This window comes from Chionomys nivalis, chromosome 2 (assembly GCF_950005125.1).
Source record: "Chionomys nivalis chromosome 2, mChiNiv1.1, whole genome shotgun sequence".
Classification (NCBI taxonomy): Eukaryota; Metazoa; Chordata; class Mammalia; order Rodentia; family Cricetidae; genus Chionomys; species Chionomys nivalis.
In genome coordinates, this window is record NC_080087.1 from 71159190 (window position 1) to 71176364 (window position 17175).

The 17175-nt window shown below is 41.0% G+C and overlaps 1 pseudogene; it reads right to left on the bottom strand.

Annotated features, from left to right (window-relative positions):
* Positions 1 to 9838: 9838 nt before the first annotated feature.
* Positions 9839 to 10776, bottom strand: LOC130869751 (N-lysine methyltransferase KMT5A-like; annotated as a pseudogene).
* Between the last annotated feature and the right edge of the window lie 6399 nt (positions 10777 to 17175).

The window sequence follows — 17175 nt, forward strand, 5'->3', positions numbered from 1 at the left end:
GTCAACTCAAGTTGAGCTCCCAGGCCTTAGAACATTATGTAGAATGGGGTTAATATTTTTCTAACTTATGTGATTAAGACATACTTAGAATTTTAGATATATATATATATATATGAGAAAAAAGCGCATAACCTAGAGAAGACAATAGCTATTTCTTTTCTTCTTTCTATGAAGCAAAAGAAATAAGAATTTAAAGAAGGACTAAGTTCATTTAAATTAGTGGTAATAAATAATTTTATCTATTATAAAACTGAAAATTTTCCTACCATGATTTTTTTTAAGATTCATGTAGTTCTAATCTAATCATATCTATTTCTGTTAGAGTATTTTTTATTAATCCACTACTCCTTTTCACTAATTTATATGTTTCTGGTGGGAAATTGAATCCTGTGTTTTTGTCTGAAACATTGGACTATATGAAAAATGGAATAGGTTATAGAGATTATTCAGTGCTGTGATTTCGCAGATACTAGAACTCTACATAGGGTACATATCATTTAAAGATAATTTATTGAAAATTTGTGACTGTCTGTCACAGTATTGCAGTACAATAATTCCACTACTCTATAGACTGAGACAAGAGGATTGCTGTGAATCTGAGATGAGCCCAGACAAGATAGAAAGTCTGAGGCTAGCTCGACCTACTTTATGAGACCCAAGCAACTCAAACCAAGCCAAAACATTAAAAACTAAATCACTATCACCACTACTACCACTACCAAAAACCTTTGAAGACTGAGAATTAAAAGTTGTCTTAGTTAAAAAAAAAAGTAGGACTTAGTATTGCCAGTGTTCTTGTTTACCCTTCAGAATGTGACAGAGAAAGCACACTGGTACAGATCTGGAAGCTTCATCCCTACTGACTAACTTTCACAGTGCAGAGGAGTTCTGTTTACACTATTGAAGGAGAAACATTATCATCAATCAAGCCTAACCATGACACTGTACACTGTAACAACAAAGGCTTTGTAAGACATGCTCACTGGTGCAATAGTGGTACAAAAATCATGTGAATAACCAATTACTTTCTTATTGGATTTAAGTTCTGCCCCAGAAGCTGAAACCCATGCCTGGCACCATTATTGGACCAATAAACCATGGCTAGACAGGTCATAGGCCCTAAGAGAGAAACTAGTATATTTAATTTGCTAAATGGATATAGTGTTGTAATGACTCCTAATGACTTGTCATACCCATAGATTAATGCATCTCTCAATCCTCATCAGATAAGCTTCTATTTGCAGTTATGATTATTAACTTGTAAATGCATAACTTTCCAGGTGCAGAGAATAAGAGACTACACAATAAACATGACCTGAAACAGTGTCTCTCTTACATCCCCTCTTTGAAAGACTCGGGAATCATTGCAAAAAGAGTGTGGAAAGACTGTAAGAACTAGAGGTGGGAGATGACTACATGGAAACAGAATCTTCTGTGCACAGCAGCACAGCAGGGCAGCTGCACTTGTGAACTGCATAGTGGTTGTGGCAGCATGCACATCATCTGTGCAAGTCCAAGCTAGACCAAAATCCCATCATACAAATGGAGGTGGGCACTTGTTATTGGCAGTTGTTAGCTGTTGTGATAGGGAGAGACACAGTTCCTGGTACTCAGATTGCACTACAGTGGAAGAACATGCATGCACGAATATTTGGGCAGCACCCGTTGGTCCTGATAGATCTCTTTTTAAAACACAGAAAGTTAGTGGGTAGAGAATGGAGAGTGGATTTGTGAAGAATTGGGGGAGGAGTGAATATTATTAAAAGATCTTGCACCAAATTCTCAGAGAACTATTACAAACTAAAAAAAAAAAAAAAAATAGAGAGCTCAATATTTACTGAAACGATGACTTTTTTCTTGAGATAGTCTGAGAAAAGAATAGACATTTGATTTCATTGTATTGCTCCTTTTCGCTGAAAACTTTATCTTGGGTTTGTGGAGAGACCTCAATTTATTTTTCTTACACAAGATACATCCCCTGTACTTGTGTGTGGAAAATCCTGTTGCCTCCACTTCTCCACATAATCTTAGTCAATAGTAAAAAAAAAAAAAATCCCGTCTAGTTCTGAAGTATATGTATATGAATATACTCATTCTTTTCATTCCTAAGGGCATGGACATGCTCCAGGGTTTCAGTAGCTCCTAAATGGCAGTTTCGTATCAGATCCGCATTAGTAAATAAGCTCAATCCACAACAGTTTACCACAACAAATATTGATCCACATTTCTAACCCTCCATCTACAGATAGAATACAAATTCAGGACTGTGGTCCTCAATTCTATGCCTTTACTCTGATGCCCTCTTCTGTCCTTCCAAGAACCACACGTGCACATGTGTGGACACACACACACACACACACACACACACACACACACAGTTCTCTCTTTTTCAAGACAAGGTTTCTCTGTTTCCCTATGGCTGTCCTGAAACTCATTCCATAGGCCAAGTTGACCTCAAACAGAGATCTGCCTGCCTCTGCCTCCTGAGTGCTGGGATTAAAGGTCTGTATCACCATGTCCAACTAAAAAGTTAGATAGTAAAAAAGACCATCTTTTTACTCTCGTCTACTTATTCAGACTTTTAAATTGTAGAATACTGTAAAACAATCCATTATTATTTCCCATATACTCAGACAACCATCATTCTGTTTTGCGTCTATGAATATGACTACTGTTCTGTCATGTAGGTAGAACTGTACAGTATTTTAGGCGTCTTACTGTACTTAACAGTTTCCTCATATTAATCTACCTTTTAGCTTTGTTAGACCATCCTTTTGTGAAGAGAAATAATATCTATCTATGTATCTATCTATGTATCTATCTATGTATCTATCTATGTATCTATCATCTATCTATCTATCTATCTATCTATCTATCTATCTATCTATCTATCTATATCTATCTTTCAGGAAAGCATTTCTCTGTGTAGCCATGACTGTCCTGGAATTGACTCTGTAGACCAGGCTGGCCCCAAATGCACAGAGATCTGCCAGCCTCTGCCTCTTGAGTACCGGGATTGAAACTCAAAACGATCCACCTGCTACTGCCTTGTAAGTACTAGTATTAAAAGAACACGCTATCTTGCCTGACACAAATTCATATTTTTGAGGCAAATGCATATTAAAAAGGAATAAGTCAACTCCATACACAATTGACAGTAGTTAAAATTATATTATTGTGAAGAGTCAACAAGAATACAAATTAATGAAAATCTATGAATGCTGCTGTTGGGAGTATAAATTGGAATATATAACCTTGACAATGATACCTTCAGTACTCAGGGATTGTAGTGTGTGTGTGTGTGTGTGTGTGTGTGTGTGTTTATGTGGCTGGGGATTGAATCTAGGCCTGTGTGTACTCTAACCAAACATTATCACTTGAGTTAGAGCTATGGGAGCAATTCTATTTTCTAAGTTTATACCTTCAAAATGACAGCACATGTAATTGTTTCCTTTTCACTGATACATAATCTGGTGAAAAGTGTTTAAATGTCACCCTCAATCCCTCATGTAGATGATGTCATCGATTCAGAGTTGGGTTGGATTTTATGTCACAGATCTAGATCTCCATGGGACTCAGGGAACAACAAACCTCTAAACCAAGGTCTAGACTATCATCCCAATCACAGTACAGACTCAGCCTCTCATTGAGTGTCTCACTACCCTGGTATCACAGAGCACAGACATGTGAATGCCTTCCTTCTACACGAAGACTCCGATAATCAGAAATTGGAGCTATAGATGGACCTGGGGACAGGGACCCTGTACTTAGTTTTGAATGCCATCTCATGTGAAATGGCCACTATTTCTAGTGTGCGATGGACTGGTGCTAGCCCACTGAACCGCACCAAACCCAGTGTCTGCCATAGGCTGTCAGAGATAATTACTGATACTACTCTTCATCAGGCTGAATCCTCTTTTGGTTTCTTATTTTCTTATCTTCTTCTCATCCCATTTCTGTTTATGAAAAGAAAATAGTCTTGAAATTATATGCACAAATTATTTTTTGTATATACATTTATCATAATTTTCAATTATTTTACATAAAGTCTGTCAAAATGCTCCATTTTCAGCTTTCTTCTAAAATACTTTTATTAATTATTGGAGAGTTCCATACAATGTATTTTGATTATTTTTACAGCCTTTTCCAACTCCATCCAGATACATTCCTATCTCCTCTCTACTTTATCAACTTTATGCATGTATGTATGTATGTATGTATGTATTGTCATCTATCTATCTCTCCTTCTCCCTCCCTCCCAGTCAAGTCCAATTTGTGCTGTCAAAATACTCTTGTATGTGAGGCCATCATCTAGCATGTGGTTGGCCTATCAGTGGTCAAAGCTTTAAAGAAAACTTGACTTTCCCTCTCCCAGAGCTATTGTTGCTCATATCTCCTCAGCACAGGATGGGAGAGATCATGCTCACCTTTCTCCTCCGTGCTAAGATTTTTGTCTGAATTGTGCATACTGTCTTGTAGACTTGTGCATACTGTCTCAACTTCTGTAAATTCATATATGTAAAGTCAACTCCCCTGCTGTGTCCAGAAAGTATTTTTTGTAGTCATTTACCACTTCTGACTTTTACAGTCTTTCTGTGTCCCCTTCTCTGAAGATCCTTGAGCTAGCTTGTAAGGTGATCCAATATAAAAATTCTGGTGGGAAGGGGGTAGTGTTAAATTGTGGAAATGGGAAGATAGATATGATTATATTTCACTGTGTACTTGAATGAAAAGCCTCAAACACAAAGAAAACTTTAAATTAAATAGAAAAATGTACATACTTAGGAACATGGATTAGCCCCAACACCAATCTTCCCAGTCTTTCCTTCTCCTTCTCCTTCGTCTTCTGTTTGTAAACAGGCTTTCACTGTGTAGTACATGCTAGCCTCAAACTCTTCATCCTCCTGCTTCAGCTTTCAGAGTGTTAGGATTACAGATTTAGCACCATTCTGACCAGGTCTTCTTTCCCTGTGATCTCAGCATGAGAGTTTATGTAAAAGTATGCTGTGATAAAGATTGAATTCAGTTAGTTACGTGAAAAAAGCCTTTAGGAGTTATCAATTTCCTTCCATTTCAGTGTGAGAAAGGAGTGACTATTCTTCTTAGACACTCACAGTTGATCAAGATCCTAAAAGTAATTTTTGCTTGGAGTCTAATGGAGAAAGCTGATCACTGACTGATTATTAGTGAATTTTTATGTCCCGATAAACCTCTCCACTGATGCAATAATCCAAATCAGATCAAATCAAACTGAACTAGAAAAAGCCCAGGTTTAATGGATGCCAGAGCTTTTGGGTGGCCTTGCAGTTCCCAGAAAGAAGGTGGGAAGGAAGACACAAAAACCCACCAAGAGGGGAAAGGAGAACTGGAAAGACCAGGTGTTCGTTCTCTGGGGGCAGTTTAAATAGCCTGTGGGAGTGGTCTTGACCCTTTCTGGGAAGGGGTCACCATAGGTGAACTTTCTCAGAGGTGAAGTCTGGACTGAGGCAACTCCCAGGAGAGGGGTCTGGGATGGAATGTTCCACCCAAACATTCCAGACTCCTTGGATATAGAGGTACCAGGGGTCTGGGGTGACATTTCCAAAAAAAGAGCTTCTTATGACAGGGATATGCAAACACCTGCAGCATCCTATAGCTCCTCCAAAAAAGATGCATGGTTATAGAAGACCTTCCTGTAGGCTTGCCTTTGGGTATGGCAAAGCCACCCACACAGCAAAAAGTGGCCTTCCACCTCATCAGCTTCCTAGACATTACACCAGGGAATCGATCATGCAAAAACATAGACTAAATCCTCCCCCAACAGGAAAATCTTTGGGCCTCCTGGACTCAGCAGCTAATGGCAAGTACTGCTTTCAAGACTGCTGTTTGCCAAAGACTACAAAGAGACTTGGGATTCCTGCGTAGCAAAAAGCTGTCTCATTTCTGCTCATTTATCCCTCTCAAATCTGTCTAATGGCATTTGATGACTTAGGATACTGGTAACTCATTACCTCATTTGTTGCATTTCTTGCTAAAAATACAGACAGATATACCTCTTTCACAGTCTTCATGGTCTAGGATTCAAAGACCCAGAGTTCCCAATTCCCTTTAACTGTCTTCTAAAATGTTCCTGTTCCAGCTGTCTTACAGACACCTGCAGGTTCCTAAAAAGTTCTGCTGCTTTATCAAGAAATCTGGTTTAGTAAAAACTAAAAGTCTCCAGAGCCTGTTTTAACCCCACACATTTTCAAGCATATTCTACAGGCTACTCCTGCTGTCTGGGCCAAGACCAGAGGGTTCTCCAGGTAACACCAGCTCACCAGCTCCTGGGACTTGGTCATTGGTACCACCTCTCCAGGCTCAAATGGACATATATCCAACAACTAAAATCTAGTTTTAAAGGGCATATCTGCTCTCTTGTCTCATTTATTCACCCGTGCCTCTCCTGTCCAACCAGGGCACTTCTCTGTGCCATTCTTTCTGGCAGTTAATGACCCTTCCCATGGCTAGCCCCGTTAACAGGGCCAGTAATAATCTATTTTTTCTCCTAGCAACGTGCCTTCTTCTCTCCCTCAAGAAACAGATCTGGTGAAGAATTTAGTCAAGTTTTCTCCCATATTGTTGAAGAATTAGAATACAGTGCTGGCTATCTAAGAATACAGATTTTCATTATTATATATTTTGCTTTCTTTCCTTGTGCAGTATAGTACCCATCCTTCAGATGAGTTGCTTTCTACTCCCTTCAGATTAAGGAAATTATTGGTGTAATTTTTTAAGTCATGTACTACTACTCAGTTGTGCCTTTTGTGTCTAAAACCACACCCAGAATTGTGTGGCTTTGATAGCATTTTTAATCTATGATATAACATGTTTAATATTTCCTCTCTCTCCTGTGCCTTTTCTCACTTTGTGTTGTACCATGCTGATCATTACTTCTCAGCGGTATGTGTTTGTTCACTGCTTTTGTGATCCACGATCGCACTCAGCCATGGGACATGTATTAACTGTGTATATCACTGTGCACTAAACTTTCATGACTGAAAATGGTGAAGAATGAGACACTATTCTTGAGTGACTTTCTCAACATAGACCTACCTCATGTGTCTTTATCACAGCAATGTTACATTTCTGTAATGGTCCTTCATGCCGGACCTTCCATCTTTTTCTGTCTGGTCTCCTCCTTTGTCTTCCACTAACTTATCTACATTTCTCCCCCCTTCTTTCTTTTGTGTATGTAGTTGGTTACTCAAGGGTAAAATGTTTGGAGCTTTGATAGCATTTTGAAACCCATATTTTTAATACAATTAGTAACAATATTTTAATTCCTCTACTGCCTTTATTTAAGTCTGTCTGCACTACCCATATACATATGTGGACAGAGGCTCGATGAGGTGTCAGATCCTCTGAAGCTGGAGTTATAGGATATTGTAAGCCACCTGACATGGGTGCTGGGCACTGAACTCAGGTCCTCTGGATAAACAGCAAGTGCTCATAACCACTGAGCCGTCACTAATGTTCCTCATCTGATGATCTGTCTTAACATTTTATGTACTGAAGCATTGTTGAGGCAGGGATTTGCACTTCATGCAACTATCCCAAGTCTTATGACATTATTTGGAATTTGGTCACCATTCTTCTGGGTAATCTGGACATACTTAGAAACTTAGCATTATATCTTTCCAGGGAAAACCCATCTCTGTCCTTAAGTCAAAGAGACAAAGATCTATAAAGAGGTTGAATTACTTTAGGAATCAATGATAATGGACATTTAAAATTAGTATCAAAATATAAACAAGCTTGTCCTGTTGCATTTTTGAATTTATGCAACATTAATTTATGCCATCTCACGTTTCCTGACATATATTTAAACTGGTGTATTGATGTCACTGTTCAATGTTTTATTCCCATTAATGTCTAGGAGAAAATTATTTTTACATAAATTCTTATTGTGTACTGTTTAATTGATCATAATAGAAAAATTGTTAACCCAGACTTTAAATTGAGCATTTAGAAGTATTTTTATTGGGGCTGGAGAGGTGGCTTAGCAGGTAAGAATACTTACTGATTTTCCAGTGGACCTGAATTTAGTTCCCTGTACCCATATCAGATGGTTCATGACTGTCTGTAACTCCAGCTTCGAGGGATCTGAGCATCTTCTGGGCTTTGCATACATATGGCATGCATGCACAGAAACACAGGCACACACACCCATGCACACCATTTAAAAACAAATCTTTAAAAAATAAACTTTTCTTAGTTTTACTTTCCTATCATATTGAGTCCATGATTATTTTGGAATATTTATGATCTTGATGAATTTTATGGTTTTGTTCCTGACTTTAACAAAGATGAGAATCTTTTGGGGGAGCTGGCAATAAATATTTTAATTCTTTTCGCTTTATTTTTATGATGACAAATAATTTTCAAGTTTATTTCCTTTTTTTTGTTTGCTATTTAAATACAAAGCTAAGTCACAAACAGATACAACCAAGACATTTTATCTCACAGTTACACCCTCCTGTCAGATCCTCCTTCAAGTCTGACCACTGACCGGACTAGCAAGGGATGTGGGGAAGACTTTCTTGGGTAGCACCATCAAGAGGCTGGGGGATGGAGGAGATGTTGGGGACAAGAGTAAGTTCTCATACCTAGCTCCAGAGCCCCAGCCCTGAGATGGAAGGAAACCACCTACTTCTGCTATCACAGGTTAAAAACGATCACAATGATTCTCTGGCTGCCAGGCACCCTAGTGCCACACATATGATGCCTCTAGGGGTCCTGGGCTGCAGCATCTTCACAGGATACCAGGGGTTTTGCCTTGGTAGCAGATAAAGAACTTTCCATGGATCAGAATCAGGGTTGCAGGTGGGGAGGGTGGAGGGGTGGGTAGGTATGTATGGACTTAGTAATTTCTGGTCCCACTACAAAATCTTCCTTTTGATTGGAAAAGTACCATTTCAAATCTTCTCTATACAAAGCCAAGTCAAAAAGATTTAAAATAAAAAGAAGACCCAGAAGAAGTCATTTCACTCCTTTCAAAACCTATATACATATAAGTTGTTTTCTGTGGTTTTTATTCCTTTTTGATTTTTTAAAAACGTTTTCTTGTTTTATTATTTTTTTAAATAAATTCAGTGTTCACATTTCTATAAAGAATTAATGCAGTTTCAGGAGACCTGCCCTGCTGGGGCAGGAGAACAATGCTTTTCCCGGCCTGCCTCTAGTCTGACGGCCCACCCTGATGCTTCGAGGTGCCTGGAAAAGCCAAAAGCCTGTGGAAGAGGTCTGTTCCTGGCCGGGCTTCTGAGCCCCGGGCTCAGTAAGCTTTGGAGAAAGCAGAGGGGAAGACGAGCTTACTGCAAAACTTTTGCTAAAAATATTCACACACGTCAATGTGTACGCCTGTCAAGACGCTAAAGAGAACAAGAGCTTGGAGACATCCCATCCAGGCTGTGCGTGGGGGGTGGCAGCACCCTCACACCCGCCTGTCCTTGGACGTGGGGTGCGGGGGAGTCCTGGCTTTCATCTTAGGCAGAGCCTGGCTTCCTAGTTCACGTTCCACTCCATTCTCTACACCTGTGCTGGCCGAGTCCTTGACTGTGTGGGAAGCACAAATGCTCAATTGTATGTAAAAAGGTACAAAAACAAAGAGAATATAAAAGTTTTGGTAATATAAGGCCATCTGTTCAAGTCCACCTTGGGAACCTGTAACAGATATTTAAATACTACATGAAAAGGCATCTTTAATAGACTTTTAAAAAACATCTGAAGTAATTAGCTAAGAGTAAGTGTGTGTAAAAAAAAATAATTTCCCTTTGAGGGCACTTTGTCCTTTGAAGGAGGCAGGGAGGCCACATGGTTAATGCTTCAGCCAAGGATAGGCCTCAATGGAGGCCTAGCTGCGGTCACCACAGGAGCTCTTCCCCAGCTGCAATGTTGCAGGAAGCGATGAGGGTGAGGTGAGGCACGCCACCGATGTAATCCAGTTTGGTCTGGCAATTCCCACATTTACTATGATTGATCAGCCTTCCCAGGTGATTAATTTCTCGAGTGGCATCCACGCAGCAGGTTTTGCTCAGATATTGAAAATAGTATATGTAGCAGCCTGTGGAGGGGTCTTGTGCATAGAGCCTCCCGCTTCTTGGCATTGGTGATCTCAGTGAGGTCCCCATGGTATTCTACCACAGTCTACCTGGGAGAACTGCTTGGTGGCAATTCCACCCTGGCCTTTTCCATCAGTTAGATCAATCTTCATACCTTCTTCCTTCCTGCCCTCAATCAGTTCATCATTTTTTTTTCTTTTCTTCAGACTTTGCTCTTCCTGGAGCTCCCTCGCACCCAGTAGAAATCTGTAAGCTTTCCATTCTGCTGTATTTTCCCTTGAGACTTTTTCCGAGGGGCCTGCTTGCCCTTGAGGGGTTTTATCAGGGCCTGCTTGGCAACCACAGTATTGGTAGAATCACATGATGGAGGTGGAGTTTTTGGAGGCCCTGCTGCTTCAGGTTTTTGGTTTGGAAACAGTGCCAGGGGACCTCTCCTGACGTCTTTGATCTTCTCTGTTCATTGGACTTCACAGAGCTTTGGACAGTATTCCCAGCATTTCTTTTCTCTTCTTGCTTCCTGTAGATTCCAGTTAATGGCTTCCCCTGGCATTTGACCTCGTGATGTGCAACTGAGTTCTCTTCTGGAAGAGGGGAGCACATTCCAGTACACTTGTTTGGACTCATGTAGGCATAGATCTTTGACTGCCCGACACACGTTCTCCTGCAGCGGAGCTAGGCCCAGAGTGGCGCTGCCGGCACCCCAGGTTCGCCCATGGCCCGCAGCCGGCCAGGCGCCAACTGGGGCCCAGAGCGAAGCCCGGGACAGTGCGGACAGGAGATCAAAGATAAGAATCTTGATTCAATGTAAACCTCTGGAAGAGTCTTTGCATCCTATCAGAATATTTTTTGTAAAAGCATTATTAAACAAATTCTGCAGTTTGTTTATAGTACACCTAAGATATTTAAATATCTCTGTACAAAATAGCCACAACAATGAACAGTGCAAAATATGTATGACAAATATATTAAGATTAATGATCAGAATGTTAAAAATTTGAAGACATTAAACTTCATTAATTTTATATAATACCACCAAGATTGATACAAAATATTTACTAATATAATCAGTAAACTTTTAGACAATATTTATTTTGTAAAATTTTTATAAAGCCAATGAAGATGTGGCTATTTGATTTAAACTAATTAAGTTTTTAGAATTATGAGTATGTGGGGGGGTATATGCAATTGAGTGCAGTACCCCTGAAGGCCAGGAGGGGGCATCAGACCTCCTGGATCTGGTGTTATAGGCAGTAGTGAGCTTCCTCATGTTTGTGTGGAGACCCAACTCAGGTTCTCTGAAAGGACAGTATGTGCTCGTAACCACTGAACTCCAAACCCCTGTTTAATTTAATTTAATGAAAGCAATGCTCGCTTTAACATTTACACCCTGGAACTGTTGATGTCGTGAATTTATCTTCCTTTAGACATAAAGAAAATGATTCCTGCCGGGCGGTGGTGGCCCACACCTTCAATCCCAGCACTCAGGTGGCAGAAGCAGGTGGATCTCTGAGTTCGAGGCCAGCCTGGTCTACAAGAGCTAGGTACAGGACAGGCTGCAAATATACAGAGAAACCCTGTCTCAAAAAAACCAAAGGGAAAAAAAAAGAAAGAAAAAAAATGATTCCTGAGAATTTGGCAGTGGGGATCTTGTTCTTCTCCCACACAGCCGCGAGAATCCTGTCAACTGGTTACCCTGACTCAGCATTTCGTCTCTAAATCCACTGGGAGAAATCTGATGTCTAAAAACTTGATCATAAGCAATTTAACATTTGCCCATTGCCTAACTATTATTTCAAGAGGAATTCCTTGTACCATTGTAGAGTTTAGTTTGAAACATTCCCTAATGACCTATTATTAATGACCCTGTTTGTGAACCTGTAGTCTATGCTAATCACGTACCCGGGGTATTTCCCTGTATACCGCTTGTCTCCTCAGCTGCTTCCAATCTATCACAATCAGCTCCAGAATCCGCAGGTGGATGAAGCTTAAACACAGAGCCCTCAAATACGTTGGCCTCTCCCGCTCACTCTGTTGTCCTCTAAACGTGATTCCCACGAGAGTGGCTGATTCTAAAGGCAGGAATGGACTAACAGATTCACTTTAGATACTGGGCTGGCTTTGTTTCGGGCACCATTGCAACTCCACTGTATATGTTTGTGCTCTGCTTCACTGAAGCTCTGTGTTTGGATCTCAAGGCTTGAGCTAGTGGTTCCATAGTAAGCATCCTCTACAGACACAAGAGTCAGGTGCAGTATCTTCACAGTTCCCCATTTGCTTCTGGAGTCTCCCCTGAGGCCAGAGCCACCCATTCCATCCTGATCCTAGTGTGCACATTTGCATTTTTCTACTCCGTGTCTTCCATTTTGATACTCTATACCGCATTCTTTGTTGTGTGTTGTTTTATTCTTTTAGCTCTTAAGTCTTTTGACTTTTTGGAAGGTGCCACCACACAGCTCCCAAATAAATCTCGCATAGAGGCTTATTCTTAGTCATGAATGCCCAGACTTAGCTTAGCTTGTTTCTTGTCAGTTTTTTTTTTTAATTTATCCCATCTATCTTTGGCCTTGGGGCTTTTATCTTTCCCTATTCCTGTATCCCGTTTCTTTCCTTCTTACCCCATGTCTGGCTATGTAGCTGGGTGACTGGGCAGCTGGACCCTGATCTCCTCCTTTCTCTCTCATTCCCTGATCCTTTTTTTTTCTCTCAGATTTCTTCTCATATTTATCCTCTCTGCCTGCCAGCCCTGCCTGCCCTTTCTCCTGTCTTACTATTGATCATTCAGCTCTTTATTAGATCATCAGGTGTTTTAGACAGACACAGTAACACAGCTTTACAGAGTTAAACAAATGCAACATAAACAAAAGTAACACACCTTGAAATAATATTCCCCAAGAGTTCTTTGACAGCCTAAACTCTGGCTAATACATCTATATTTCTGGAAACATGTTTCCATATATTAAGCCCCTTTGTCATCATCAATAATAACAATCCCTCCTGGTTATATTTTGCCTGCTGGGGGAAAAGATAATTTTCTCTGAATTTGTCCCAGTTTCTGGTGATGCATAATCTGTGATTCATTTACATGTTTCTTTGAAGCTAATCCTCATTGTGAACCCGACATATCAGACAATTCAGTGACATCATGCATCTGACAGATCCAGTCATTCTGGCTTTTATCGAAGGGTCATATAGCAGGACATTAAGATGCTCCTTTACCTTCACCTTTAAAATGCTGATGCTCTCGTGTATCTATAACAGAATAGCATTTTCATTTTACAGTTGGACAAGCTGAAGTTGAGGTTGGTGTTTTACTGCATACACAAGGCCAACTTTAGTCCTTAGTACTTTAGATCTGACCAAGCACTTTAAGGGTGCTAAGACTCCAATTGAAGGGGGTAAGTGAAAACCAAAGAAATTGCCAAGTATCTAAGAATGGTAATGATCTAAAAGTAACTCTTTTACATGACTGACACCTGGGTCCAGTAAAATGATCTTAAAGCTACCTTCTCACAGAACTCTATTCTTGGGATTGCCTTGAAGATGTTAAATTTCAAACCCCAGACAAATGGCTGAGTTGCCTATTTAAAATATTGGATTGGACCTGGCCTCCAGATTCTCCCAGCATCCCTCAGTCCCTAGCTGTTACAGGATATGGTTGGTATACCCCACCCTCTCCCTTCTCCCTGGGGCCTCTTCCCTATATAATCCAGACATTTTGGTTGCCTGCACTTTTGTATCTTTGGCCTTTTTGTTGCAGCACCTGGTTCCCTCTCTCCCTTTCCCCCTCCCCACATGACCTAGCTCAGTCTGATCATGGTCACTCTCCAAGATGTCCCTGTCTCTACCTAGGCTCACCTTTTTACATACAATAAACTTTATCCTCCATCATAGATAGGAGCAGTCATGTTCTGTCCTTTGAATTTCTTTTTCTCATTCTTTCTCTCATTGTACACAATATGTACAATATTGAGTAGCAATCTGAGTTTCAAGGATGCATTTGTAAACATTATGATATAACTTTAAATTATGCAAATGTTATTGGGTTGAGGTTGGAAGATGATAAAAGCACATACCCAGAAGGTTTGACTTTGTCAGAAAACTCAACAGTCTCCCTGAGATGGTACATTTTTCAAAGAAGTTCTTGTGTGATTTGCCCTCAAAAAACTTTACACATGATTCCCTTTAAATGGTCTTATGAGCACATGCACTTCTGGAAGAAAACTGGGGTCAGATTAACATTAGTTTGGTTGTGATTCCTGAAAAGGCCTTTCTGAGTGAGACACATTGTTGCCAACTGTATTTCTTTACACACATAGCTGGTGGTTTGTTTAGACAGGGTTAGAGCCCGGGCTGATTATTAGCATTGTACTTTAGAACCACCTGCTTCAACCTCTTGAATGGTGATTCTCAACCTTCATAATGCTATGACCATTTATATATTGACCTTCATGTTGTGGTGACCCACCATAAAATTATTTCTATTGTTTCTTCAGAATTGTAATTTTTCTATTTTTATGAAAAGCAACATAAGTAACTGATATGCTGGATATCTGATATGTGACATTTATAAAAGCATCACTTGACCCCTAAAGAAGGGGAATTATTAGAAAGGGGAATTATTAGACCCCCTCAATGTTTTTCCTGAAGCAAATCTTAAGGCACTTGTTCTCTTTAGCATTAATGGTATTACCTTAACATCCAGAAGACACTGCTGCAGTGAGTAATAAACCTGTTATATTAAAGTCTTTTCTGCGAGGTTTTGGAGTCTGGGGCTATGAATGTACCCAAACTCATTATTGTTCCTTACCTCCTGGGCTTTTGGCATCCTTGTTCCTCCAGCTCTATGTTTAATGATGGTCCCTGTACTAATAGATGAGTGGTTAACTGGAAATTTAAGCATGACCTCGGAGATACAGAGAAGTTGGTAAAGCATATTGGAGAAAGAGGAAGAGGGAGAGTATAGAGTATATGGAGTTTTTGGGCACAGGAGAGTTGAGTACTGTGATGAAACTTTTATTTTTCTGGAACTGGAGAAAAAGTGACTGATCTTGGTGTCCTCTGGAACTTAAGGTAACAGGGTCCTGTTTGAGTTACCATGTATGACGGGGTATCTTGAGCTGGAAGAGTAAACAGTTTAAGGTGAGACAAGTGGATCCAATGAGAGAGTCTCTTGAGCTTAGCAGCTGTGGGAGTTACTAATTACTTTAAAGGGGCCCTGTCATTTAGAGGAAAGGGGTGAGGGGTGTTGGTCTGGGGAGAGAATAGCACCTGATCTTGTATTTTAATCACTGGTGGGCATGAATTGGCACATGGTTGAGGTAATGAGAAGCCAGTAAAATCCCATAATAGGGAAAAAAGATGGGATAATAGTGGAGTAAGCAGGTTACCAGGAAGGGGAGAGGTTTTAGGTAAGAGGCCAGGAGTTAAAACCAATTGCCCATACATGAGTTCAAGGGGCAAGATGGAAAGGGGGCTTTGGGGGAGAGCCCTAAGCCTAATAAGGGCCCAAGGCAAAAGTTTTACCCAGTTGAGGTGAAGCTCCTGTGACATCTTAACAATAACATTTTTAAAGGAATGGTAAGTTTGTTCTACCTTCCCCGAAGACTGAGGATGGTATGAGATATGAAAATGCAAGGGAATGTTTAAGGGCCTTAGACAAAGTTTGAGAGATCTGGGAGGTAAACTCTGGGCCATTATATGACTGAAGAAAGGTTGGGATTCCAAACTGGGGTATAATTTCTCAGAGAAGAACATCAGAAACTGTCTAGGCCCTCTTGTTAGTGGTGGGGAATGCTTCAATCCACCCAGACATGGTATCCACCAAAACCAGGAGATATTTAACTCCTCTGACTGTGGGCATGCATATGAGTAAAATCAGGCTGCCAGTCAGTTCCTGGAAGGGAGCCCCTGACCTGGTGAGTGGGAAGAGGGAAGTTACAATATTTGGTCTTAGGATCTGACTTTTGACAGATTTTACAAGAGGCAGTGATAGCTTTTAAGAACTCTTAAGTCCTCAGAAATGGGTTAGAGGTGAGCCTTGACAAAATGAAACAGAGCTTTGCTATTAGGATGAAAGAGCTGATGTAGGTAGGACAGAATTTTCTGGGTGGGGCCCCAGTTGCGGGAGGACTGACCCCGGGCTGTCCAAACATGATTTTAGCTAATGGAAGCAATTCAGAGATGAATGTCAGTGAAGGGCTCAACCATAGCCATAAAGACTGTGGTTGGGGGCTGTTCCCCCATTTCTAGGAGCACCAGAAGATTGCCAGGAGCTCAATGGTCAATTCCTCAGGTTCAGAGAAATGATTAAGCTGACCAGAATGGGGGAAACTCACCAACTGAAGCTGGTGGTGTGCATAGAAGTCACACTCAGACTGAATGGAGAGCTGTTGTAAAGAAACCTGGCTCCTGAGTTTAGCCTGTCTACCTCTGGGCCAGAGGGAACGTGGAGAGCCTGGTTGAGTCATGGCACCACTGTTATAATAAAAATAAAATGCTCTGAATCCCCACATGGCTGCAGCAGACAGTGGGTGCTGAAAGCAGCCAGTCCCAGGCAGGGACACGGCACAGTTCCCTGAGTGGCTGCAGTGGGCCATGAGTCCCAGGCTGGGAGCTGCATGTTGGGTGAGAGACCTCAATGGGGCAGCAAGTCCCATGAGGAGAGACAGATGGGCACACCACAAGACCATGTCACAGGTCTCTGAAGGTGGCTGGTTCTGGGCAGGGAGCCATGCGGTGGGCGAGAGACAGAGATATGGATAGGAACACCATGCAGAGTGAGCTTGGATATTTATTTAGTGGGTTATGGAGGGAAAAGGGGAGAAGGAGGAAAGAGCAGAGAGAGAGAACAGAGAGGGGAGAGAAGTGGGGTTAAGGGAGAGACAGAAACTGCCTCTTTGAGAGGGAGATGGAAAGGAAAGGACTCAGGCTGGAAGCTGAAGATCAGCTTGCCTCAGTGGACTGGGGGGTGGGTGGGCGTGGCTTGTCTCTTAAAGGGACATAGCAGACCATTACACCAGCTCTCCAGGCAGATTCTAGACTGTAGTTATAACTTGTCTATACCTGGTAAACAGCCCTCAACTGTTCAGAGATC